At 35.6% G+C, this 12,100-nt stretch overlaps 1 pseudogene; it reads left to right on the top strand.

Moving 5' to 3' along the window:
• Nucleotides 1-3,856: 3,856 nt before the first annotated feature.
• On the top strand, nt 3,857-7,033 carry LOC116110753 (annotated as a pseudogene).
• The last annotated feature ends 5,067 nt before the right edge of the window (nt 7,034-12,100 follow it).

Here is a 12,100-nt window from a genome sequence, read left to right as displayed (position 1 = left end):
AGTTATGCATTCAGAGGATCATCCCTAAACGAGTTTTACGTTCCATCCACCAAAGAAATGGAAGGGTTCGATCCATTTTCACCCTTTCCAGAGGCAACAACTGCAATTCCACAATCACAAACGATCGGGACTGGGTCCAGGCAAACACAAGGGAGCTATGACTCCATGGCCCAACCATCAAAGAGGGTCGTGTCCGGAGTATGACAATTCTTCACCAAAACAAAACGGTCAAAGTTATGCATATTATTATTATTGAATTTCTTCTATTTTTCAATTTCATCTATTATTCAATTTCTTTCATTTTAATTATTTATTATTTTTCGTAAATTCATAATGGATTCCCAAAGTTATGCATTTGGAGGATCATCCATAAACGAGTTTTACGTTCCATCCACCAAAGAAATGGAAGGGTTCGATCCATTTTCAACATTTCCAGAGGCAACAACTGCAATTCCACAATCACAAACGGTCGGGATTGGGTCCAGCCAATCACAAGGGAGCTACGACTCCATGGCCCAACCATCAAAGAGGGTCGTGTCTGGGGTATGACAATTCTTCACCAAATCAAAATGGCCAAAGCCAAATGGGTTGGGGGACGAGACGTGCAGGAATGTAATTTTTATCCAATCGTTATCGGTGCTGAGAATGGGACTTCGACGATGCGGTGATGCCTGGAGAAGAAGCACCCTCAATGTATGCAACAATCCCGCCAGTTCGATTCAACTTCAACCGGACCCGGTAAGTAAATTTAAACTTAACTTAATTTTAATCCACAATTCTTAGGTCTCTCAACATGACAATACAATGCACTCAGAACACGAGAGTTCATAACAAAATTCATATGTGCTACATACTCTCCTATTTCTTCATCCTTATTTTGTTGAAATGATTAAAAATGCATTTTGTCCAACATTTGCCCTTGTTAGTACAGGTACAAATAGAAGGGACATACTAAGACTTTATGATAAAATAAAAGATCAACTTAAAATAGAATTTGAAAATTTTAGGAATATATCTATTGCACTTACTTCATATATATAGGCTGCTAGATCAAAAACGGATTTTTTTAGTGTCACAATACGTTACCTAGATCATAGTAGGCATTTACAACAAAAATTGATAGGTTTTAAACCATTATATGAAAAACATAAAGTTGACACTATTTATTTTATAATTATTGAAGTTTTGCATGGATATTTATTATCTGAGAGAGTTGTGGCACTAAAGCTTGATAATGCAGCTGCTAACACTTCGGCAATTTCTTTATTTGAAAAGAGACTGGATCCGCTTGATGAAGGCAAATTTTTTCACCAGAGATGTGCTTGCCACATCATAAATTTTATTATTAAGGCAGGTTTAAAAGCTATACATTCAAGGATTGAAAGGGTGCATGCGGCTGCCAGATTCATCGCTGGTAGCAATTCAAGATGAACTGAGTTCCAAAAATATTCTTGCCAAGAGGATCCATCGGTTGAACCAAAGAAGTAATGTACAGACATGTCTGTCCATTGGAACTCCCCGTACATGATGTTGCAAAAAGCTATACCAACCGCAAGAGAAATTATAGAGTTTGTCAACCGGAAGAACTATCCGAAAAAAGTCGTCAACGAATCCGATTGGACGGTTTGCGAACTTTTTTTTTTTTTTTTTTGGTTTCTTAAAGTTTTTTACGATTCCACTACTACATTAATTGGTATTTATTATCCTACTACTAATGTAGCGTTAGATATTTTACTTTGAATTTCTAAAACTTTTCCTACATATAGATATAATGAAGATTTGTGCGATATTGTTGTTACAATGGAAAGAAAATACCGAAAATATTGGTTAGATATTTCATTCTTATATGGATTAGGTCTTATTGTAGATCCTAGGTTTAAATTAAGCATATTTAATAGTACGGTCGTTGAGATATGTCATAATTTACAATATGACTATAGTTCTTATTTGACAGACTTTAACAGAAAATTGGAAAGCTTTTTTTCTTTGTATCAGCTAGGTATAATGGAGCGTCCAACGCTAGAGGAGATGAGCAGTAGGACCTTGATGAAGAACAAGGATCGAGCATCTGGACATTTGTTGAACACAGCAGCGGTGGTGGTGGAAGTAGCAGCTCATACAGACAACTTGGACCAAATGAGTTGCATCGGTACCTACAAATGGACATGTCCTACATGATCAAGAAGGAGAGACGTGAGATGAATGTGCTTCAATGGTGGAACCACAATGCAAGTCAACTCCCTATAATAGCCCAAATGGCATGTGACATTTTATCAGTACCAGTTTTGACAATTGCTTCTGAGTCAAAATTCTCAATTAGTGGTCGCATTGTTGAAGAGAGAAGATGCTCTTTAACCGATGAGATAGTTGAAGTCATAACCTGTTTACCGGATTAGACTCATGCAGACAGAAGAGATTAGCGACACCCTAAAGATCCTGAACTACTCAACCTCTTTAGAAACACAGATTTGGAGGATGTAAATATTTTGACGATGTAAATTAATAATTTAATAAAATCAAATTTATTTGATTGTTTATTTGTGAAGTGTGATTGTGTGAATATTATATTTATCTTAAAATTAAATTATTATTATCTCCTTAACATTTAAATTAAAAACACCATAAATTTATAACCAATTAAGAATTAAGTCATTAACATTTAACCATTCATTTATATTTAATTATTTATTTACTAATTAATTAAAAAATTACATAAACCCCCTACATAATTTTATTAAGCCCCTAAATAAATAGATAAAAAATTGGGGGGAAGGGGGTAAATGAAAATTTTTAGGCTCATGGGATCGGTCCGAAGATCGGTCCTATAGGCCTAGGACTAGTCCTAGGGATCAATCCGGGTCTTAAAAGTTTTCATGGGCCCAGTATCGGTCCTAGGCCCTTTGAGACTGGTCCCAACTGAGCCCAGACCCGAGCCCGGTTGGGTCAGGTCCCTGCCCACCTCTACTTTGTAATGCCACCACAATTAAGTACATATATTTTTTTTTTTTTTCTAAAAATAAGGGTTTTCTTCACTAAACTTCCCAAATTATATCTATATTAAAACCCTACTTTTTTATTAGATATTGCTCACAATCCCCTGTCACGAAGAAGACGTTAGAAGTTTTATGTTAAGATAAAAAGATCAAGGTTAACCTAGTAATTTCAATATGAATAAAACGTTTAAAACATAAAAATCTTTAGAAACCCTTATTCCCATTTTAGAAACCCTGGAATTAAAAAATAAAACAAACTAAATTTCTTTTCTTCCATCTTTTTGGTTGATCATGTGCGATTTGGTTTAGGTTTTTTTTTTTTGGTTGTAGGATTGGTGTTGATTTGGCATTGGCTTTGTTGATTTGGGTGTTAATTTGGATTAGTTTGCAGGCTGTTTAATTTTGGGACTAGGGTTAGTTGATTTGGTGTTTTGATTTTAGTTTAGGTTTGTTAATTTAGGGATCAGATTCTAGTAATCTAATTTAGAACTTTTTAATTTTATAATTTGTAACCTATTTATAAATTAAAAAAAATTGTATATATAAATTTTTTATTTTTTATTTTTTGGAAGCAGGGGTAAATGAGGTATTTTATGACTTAGGATTGTCAGAACGAATTTACTAGCGGCAGGGGGTTGTGAACTCGGGGATTTGGTAATTTTCGCATTTTATATTGTCAATTCCAACTCAACCTCGCAGGCCCACGGGGAAAGACAAGTGCCGAAAACAGTTCGCGCCAAAACCCATTTCCCGCGAAACCAAAATAGGGCGCGAACAGCCCTAATTGGCTCCACAATTAACCCACCAAAATCATTTCCGTTTCTTTAATCTTTTGCTCAATGCTTCCTTCAACAGCAACTAAAATGATACTGAGACGCAGAACCGAAGCTCCGAACCCACATTCATTTGCTGAAGAAGTTTCCGATTACGAGGATGCTTGCTGCCAGAAATGCGTGTCTGGCGATTTCCCAGCCAAAATGCTTCTTGTGACAATGCGATAAGGGATTTCACCTCTTTTGCCTCACACCATTCTCATTTCTGTGCCTAAAGGCTCTTGGTTTTCCCCTTCTTGTTCAAATCACAAGATACCCAAATGTATGTTCATCACTCAATTTCTTTTTCTCTTCTCCAATTTTAAAATTTTTTTATTCTATCATTGGATTATGGGTTTTAGTTTTGTGGGTTTTTTTTCTCCATGTACCAATCTTTATTGCTATTTAATGATCTTGAAATAGCCTGTTTTATTTATTATAAGACACTAGAATTGGACTTCACCGGCTGATAGTTTGTTTGTTTTTCTTTTTTTCGTTTTTAAGTTTATTCTTAATTATGGTTTTTAGTTACGTGGGTTTGTTTTTCATGTACCAATCTTTATTTTTTTTTTAATGATCTAAAAAATAAGCCTGGTTTATTTATTTTAAGATACCAAAAATGGCTTCCACTAGTTGATTTTTCTTTTTTTCTTGTTGGATTTATGTGCAGCATTTCCTCTGGTTCAAACAAAAATCGTTGATTTCTTTCGATTCAAAGAACGCCGGAGTTAGCTCAGAAACTAAGCCAAGGTAATTGGAAATTTTGGTTTTAATTATTTTACCTATGTTTGTTTTATGTCGCTGATGATGATTAATTAAATTAAATTTGTTGTTTGTTCCAGACATCTAAGAAAGCGAAAGCGAGTGAGTGTTTAGTGATGTCAAAAAAAGAAGAAATTATTGCCATTCAGTCCACTGATGACCCAAGAGGAGATTGCAACATGGCATCACTGGCCACAGCTCTGAGAGCCTCTGGAAGATTTAGTAATGAGCTCATCTATTTTCCTTGCATGGCACCACGGTCTGCAAATCGCGCAGCTCTCGAGAAGGGAGGAATGCAGGTAACTGAAAGAATTATATTTTTAAATTAAACTTTTAACATGTTTGAAGTTAATGTACAGTAGATAGAAGCTTGATGCTTGATTGATGGTTTCTTTTTTGTGTTCTAAAATCTGCCCACATGGTAACAATATTTCTAGGTATTCTTTAGTATGTGTAACAGTTTGAAACTTCAAGTTATGACTCGGTGAATTTCGAATGTAAGCTTCTCTGTAAATTTGAATAACGTTTATGTCTTAATTGGAGATTTTGGCTCTTTGAATTGACCTTAGTGTCGGCAAATGTTCTATTTAATTTATATAAACTTTGGAATAAATTTTTTTTTTTTCCGTTAATTTGGAGATTTTATGGGTGTTAGAATTGAAATACGGAGCTTCTAAACCATCTGAAACCTTCCAGTGTGAATCTTGCCATTTTTGTCGTGCAGAGGAAAATCTTTGACTTGAAACCATTTGAACCATTTTGGACTGTCCAAGTTCAGATTGTTATGAGAAATGTAGAGTTTGAAGTAGTGTTTCTCTGAATTTAGCAAATGAGGTATATTAAACCGTTTTTTTTTTTTTACATATGGCAACTTCCCTATTCAATGACTTTGGCTCTTAGACTTTCCCCAGAAAAATAAAAAGGGATTTATGTTCTTTGTATTGGATTTCTACATTAGTGTTGCCTGCAAATCTTGAAGAACTCTCAACAAATTTTTGTTGTCATTATTAATAAAGAGAGTTTAAAGAAAAAGATAAACTATCTTTGATTGAGGTTATAGTGAATCTTTTTATAAATGCATTGCAGATATTGTCGAAAGAAGATACTGAAACCTTAAATTTGTGCAAACTTATGATGAGCAAAGGGGAGTGCCCACCCCTCATGGTTGTTTATGATCCTAAGGAAGGGTATGTATATGTAATATATGGTCTTTGATTTCGTATGCATTCATTCATTTAGTTAATTTTACACATTTGGATGATTGGATTCTTAGCTCAGAATGTTTGTTTGTTTGTATCAGATTCACTGTACAGGCAGATAGATTTATAAAAGATTTAACAATGATTACAGAATATGTTGGAGATGTTGATTACTTGAAGAATCGTGAAAATGATGATGGTGATAGTACTATGACCTTGCTTCATGCGGCTAATCCATCTCAAAGCCTTGTCGTTTGCCCTTATAAGCATGGTAATATTGCCCGCTTTATAAATGGCATCAATAATCACACAGCGTAAGTCCACTTTCAGCATTTAATTCAGTTTGCCATGTTCAAATAAGTAGTTTATGTCATATTATCCCCAAAAGTTAAATAAATTATGTCACAATAAAGGGTTAGCTTATCCTGTTCAGATGTCTATAAACTTGTATTTTAAACTGGTGTAATATTGTTTAGTACCGACTTTTACTGGATGGTAATAGCATTAAATTGATATTTTGCGTAAGAACATTAAGAGGCTGTATAGTTTGATGTCTAGTTTTCTGAATGTTTTAATGCAGCATTGTTCTCACTATTTACAATATTTGTTTTACTTGGTCTTAGTTAAACAAAAATTTAGAGATGAGCTCTGTTAGGGAAAATTTTGGATTCTAAACAGCTGTTGAGGAATAATATATTAGGCTCATTTAGATTCATTAAGAGCAAATTGGAACCGCAATGTACTGTTCTGTCCTTTTTAATAAGCATTACTTTCTTCATTAAACTTTGAAAAGTTCCAATAGACAAATTGGAGCTTTTGTTTCAAGTTAATGAGAAAACCGACTCTGTTGCAATTGCAGGGAGGGGAGAAAGAAGCAGAACCTAAAATGTGTGAGGTACAATGTCAATGGCGAGTGCCGGGTGTTGCTGATAGCTAACAGACATATATCGAAGGGAGAAAGATTGTATTATGATTACAATGGATATGAGCATGAGTACCCAACTGAGCACTTTGTCTAACTTACGTTTCTGCTTTCCTTTTCCTTTTCCTGATCCCACACCAAGATAGGAACATCATAGATGGAAGTAACAAAGCTAATTATATACTGATGATTTTTTGTCCCAAGTTCATAATTATGTAATCGATTCAACTTCAATGTTCGAAAATCATCAGTTCATTAAGGGATGTCACATAGTGATTTTGGTGTTTTACTAATTCATTTCATGCTCAATGCTCATCTTGTTTACAAGTAATGCCATCTATTCTTGTTGGTAAACTGAATTATGTGGAACTATAAATAATTCATAAATACTTGCCTCCAAAGCTTTGAACAATTTCAAATGCTTTGATTTTCACTGATCTCATTGTAGAAATTTGAGTACAAATTGACTAGATTTTAATCTATTCATAGCATATGACAGCATTTGTGCAATGAATGATTGTAATTACCAGTAACTCTTATGCAGTTAACTTGTGCAATTATTATAATACTTGTTGCCTTGTGGGCTCTGATTTTGTATATTAACCCAAAGCAAATAGTACTATGTTAACATCATTCTTGAAGAAAAAACATGCACCAAAATCGGGCAAATGATTAAAGAGTAGTGCCACAGTTATCGAAGGGTGTACACCGAATTTGTGTATCGAATGACGTGATAAAATCCTGACCGTTAATTCATTATAAGTTAATATTAATCAACGGTCATGATTTTGCAACGTCATTCGGTGCACAAATTCGGTGCACACCCTTCAGTAACTCTATTATTTTCCATGATTAAAATGTCATATTGGCTTTGAATTTAATTAAAAAGCCAAGTAGTTTTTTAGTTTTTACTAAATGACTTTAATTTTTATTAAGACAAACTAATAACAATTAAATACTAATCATGGCTTAATTAGGATTAATGAAGTATTATGTAATCTTTTAAAAATTATAATATGTCCCAAAAAACCTGAAATTCTTGCAAACAAACCCAGACTTAACATCTTCTTCTTCTTCCTCCCGCCATTAACGTATCCCTCCTCTGGTTGCTGTTTATTCTAAGCTTCGTCTACATCTTCTTCTTCCTCCTTCCTGTACATCTTCTTCTTCCCGCCATTAACACTATCTTCTTCCTCCGCCATTAACATCTTCTCCGCCGCAGATCCTACTCCTCCTCTTGATATTTCGTCTAGGTATGTGTATCTCCCCTTTCTATTTTGTATTTTGATTTACAAAGATTTAATGATGGATAGCGTTTGGGTTATGATTTTGATTTAGTTGTTTAGGTTGTTGGGTTGTGTTTGATGTAATGCAAGTTGAAAAAAATGAAATTTGTTGAATATCTTCTTACATTGTGGGTAACTGGGGGTGGTAGCACCTATTGTAGGTGGAGATGACTGAAAATGTGTTCTAGATATGATGGATTGCTTAAGCAATCTGGTGTATCACTTAAGTGATCTGGTATGTCTAGTATAATGCAGCAGATCGCAGATCGCTTATGCGATCAGATATATAGCAGAAGATCGCTTAAGCGATCTGCTATAAGTCTGGTAAATGGAAGCAGATCGCTTAAGCGATCAGGTTTATTTATACTAGATCGCTTAAGCGATCCAGTAAGCGATATACTAGATCACTTAAGCGATACACCAGATCGCTCAAGCGACTCTGCAGATGCTTTTTAAAATCTTTCAACCCTTAATATATCAGTTAATAATATTTATTTTTCTTGCATTATGGTACTTGGCTATTGTTAGACATGGGATAAATTGTTTTAGGTGTTAAATATTTTGGTGAGTGGATGGAGGAAGAAAGTTGTTGGAAGTGGATTGGGAAGAGCAAAGAAGTTATACCAATTACTGTGAGCACAGAGGTTAGTTTTGATGAGTTGATTGATGAAATAATTAGAAGAGGTGATTTGAGTTGCTCACGTAGTGATGTAGTTGTGAAGTATGTTTTAAGCAAAGTTCCTGAACATTATAAGGTACCTCCTGCTATATTAAAGTCAGAAGAAGGTGTGAAGTTATATATGATTGATGTGGGCGATAATGGTTCAAGGCCGATTTTAAGGATTTCTTTTGTAGATAAACCGTTGGAAGTTGGTTTAAAGGAATAGGATAACGAGGAAGTTGGTGGATAGAATGCTGGTTTTAATTTGAATTACGAGGGCATTGATTTCTTAGTTGAAAAATCAAGAGTAAGCGGTGATTTGGGTGATGAGGAGGACACTGTAGAAGAGGTTGGTCATGTGTAGCAGAATGAAAATGTTGACGAGGAAGACCCCATACATGTTCCCGCAAATGTAGAGATTCCTTTAAACACAAATTATGCAGAAGGTGTAGTTTGTGAGGAAGATAACACTATGGTCCTTTATGCAGGTTCAAAGGCGGCAATTGCAGGTAATAGTGAATCAGTTCATGTTTTTACTAATGGATCGGACTTGCGCATAGGGTATTTATTTGACAACAAAGAGGAAGTGGCGAGGAAGCTAAAACTTGTTGTCGTGAGAGGTAATTTTGAGTTCATCACTAAAAAGTCTAATTCATCGATACTGACGGTTGCATGTCGTGACCGAAAGTGCAAGTGGCAGGTTTATTGTAGAAGGTTGGCGGAGTCCGAAAAAATTTATTGTTAGCACATATACCCATGAGCAAACATGTGGTTTGGGACAAATTTCAGGTGAGCATCGACAAGCCTCCGCTGATGTTATTAGACAATTTGTCACAAGTCAGTTTGTTGAAGGGAAAGGTCCATCTCTTAAGGACATTCAGAAACTTGTGCACACAAAGTTAGGATGCGTTGTTAGTTACTGGAAATGCCGAAAAGGGAGACAACATGCACAAGATTTTGTGAGGGGCATGCTGAAGCATGGGTACACAGTATTAGAAGCGTACCGTTATATGCTTGTGTTGACAAACCAAGGTAGCAAGACGGCTTTGAAGTGGGACAAGAATATGAGTTTTAAATATTTTTTTGTTGCTTACGGTGCTGCTATAAGGGGTTTTGTAAACATGAGAAAGGTGTTGGCTGTTGGTAATTGCTTTTTGACAAGAAAGTATGGAGGTACATTGTTGGTGGCCACTGCACAAGACAGTGAGAATCACACATATCCCATTGCATGGTGTGTGGTTAACTCTGAGAACGACAAGTCGTGGACTTAGTTTTTTCAGCAATTACATACGATAGTGCCAGACAGTGATGAGTTGTGCATAATATCCGATAGGCACAACTCTATAAAGAAGGGGATTGCCACTATTCACCCTCAAGCACATCATGGATTTTCTATAAGGCACCTTGGCGAGAACATAAAACAAAATTTTAAGTGTGCTGGCCTCCTTCAGACATACAACATTATAGTAAAAGCTTATCAAGTTGATGAGTTCGAGGCGCACTTCCGGCAAATCCGAATCAAGGATGATAGAATTGCTAAGTATCTTAAGCATGATGCTGGTTTCGAGCGATGAAGTAGAGCTTACTTTCCTGAAAGAAGGTTTGATGTCACGACCACGAATATAACCAAGTCCATAAATTCGAAGTTGTTAATAGAAAGAGAGTTTCCAATAGTTGCCCTTTTTTATGCAATCCAGAGGACACTGTCATGGTGGTTCCATGAGCGTCGTACGAAGTTAGATAGTTTTACCACAACCTTTGTTCTATCAGTTGAAAAATTATTGTGAGCACGTATGGAACTGTCAAATGCACTGTTTGCCTATCCTCTTAATGCTCAAGAGTTCACTGTGCGCAGTTATGGTCCGGATGCTCTAGTTAACCTTCTTAGTAAAATTTGTAGATGTAAAGTGCTTAACATTCAACGTTTACCTTGTCCTCATGCACTAGTAGTACCGAAACACCAACAGAAGCCGGATTTTGGTTCAAGAATTTACATGGAACTTTGCTTCTCTCTCTATATGGCAAATCACTACATGCTGACTTATTTGGAAATGATATATCTAGTTCATCTAGAAGAGCAGTGGGTGGTGCTACCAGAGTTGGTTGACATTATCATTCATTCGCCATTCAAGAAGATAGAAAATGAGAGAAAATGAGTTAAGCGTATTCCTTCAGCCTATGATGTTCCCTGGAGGATGAATAAGTGCTCAATTTGCAAGCAACCTGGCCACAAGAGAAACAGTTGCCAGAATTGATCACATGCAGATTTAGAAAATTAGGTTCAAATTGATCAGTAGCAAGAAAGCAAGCAATCTGCAGATAAGATCAGATCACTTAAGCGACATAAGATAGCTTAAGTGATCGGCTGTTATCTGTAGATCTGAACAACAGATCGTTTAAGCAATCTTAGGTCACTTAAGTGATCTGATGTTCAGATATGCAAATAACAGCCGATCGCTTAAGCGATCTGCTTTTATCTGCAGATCTGAATATCAGATTGCTTAAGCGACCTAAGATCGCTTAAACGATCTGCTGCTCAGATCAGATCTGAACACTAGATCGCTTAAGCGATCCTTGTCGCTTAAGTAATCTGCTGCTTAGATTAGATCTGGTGAAAACCAGATTGCTTAAGTGACGTAAGGTCACTTAAGCGATCTTTTCTTATTTGCAAATCTAACAAGCAGATCGCTTAACTGACTAAAGATCACTTAAGCGGTCTAATTAAGTTATTATGTTTCTCTTTTGTGGTGCATTAAACTGATTTTATGTCCCTGTATTTCCAGCTATGTTATCAAGAAGAAGGATGAAATCGAGAGAGTTGTCAAGGCTAACCGTTGAAGAGTTGTTGTTTTCAAATTTTTATGTTTTAAATTTAATTGTTACCTTGAATAAATCATAATCAAATTAATTATTTTTCATTTTCATCAATTTTAAAAAGGGTTTAAGTAAGTAAAATTTTACATATTACCTTAGTACGACACTGATTGCTGTCCAAAGAAGTAAGACAGACAAAATAAATATTATCAACATAATTGTCGTATCAAGTCAATCAATCAATCAATTTACTAAATTAGTCACAAGTGTGGCACGTTAGTGGAAACGTACCTCATTTCACAAATATAGATGGTTATGATTGAATATAGAGCTCACCCACAATATGGAATATAATTTCTCACTCAAACGTGCACAATATCAAAAGATCGGCGAAATAAGAAGCAAAATGGCCTCGTTTAAGCGAGCAAGGCCAATAGTGAAGAAGAGCTTAAGTGATCTTGATTTTGCCTTAGATATGATCGCTTAAGCACCCAAGGGTAAAAGTAAAGAATCAATTAAGCCAGACTTTAAATCGCTTAAGCGATCATGCACTTGGGGTGACTTGATTCTGTCTTGGACATGATCGCTTAAGTGACCAATTGAAGCATCGCTTAAGTGATCTTGATCCTCGCTTGTAAGTGATCGCTTAAG

The sequence above is a fragment of the Pistacia vera genome, unplaced genomic scaffold (assembly GCF_008641045.1).
Source record: "Pistacia vera cultivar Batoury unplaced genomic scaffold, PisVer_v2 Contig612, whole genome shotgun sequence".
NCBI lineage: Eukaryota > Viridiplantae > Streptophyta > Magnoliopsida > Sapindales > Anacardiaceae > Pistacia > Pistacia vera.
Note: the sequence above shows the minus strand (reverse complement) of the source record. Positions and strands in the feature narration are given on the sequence as shown.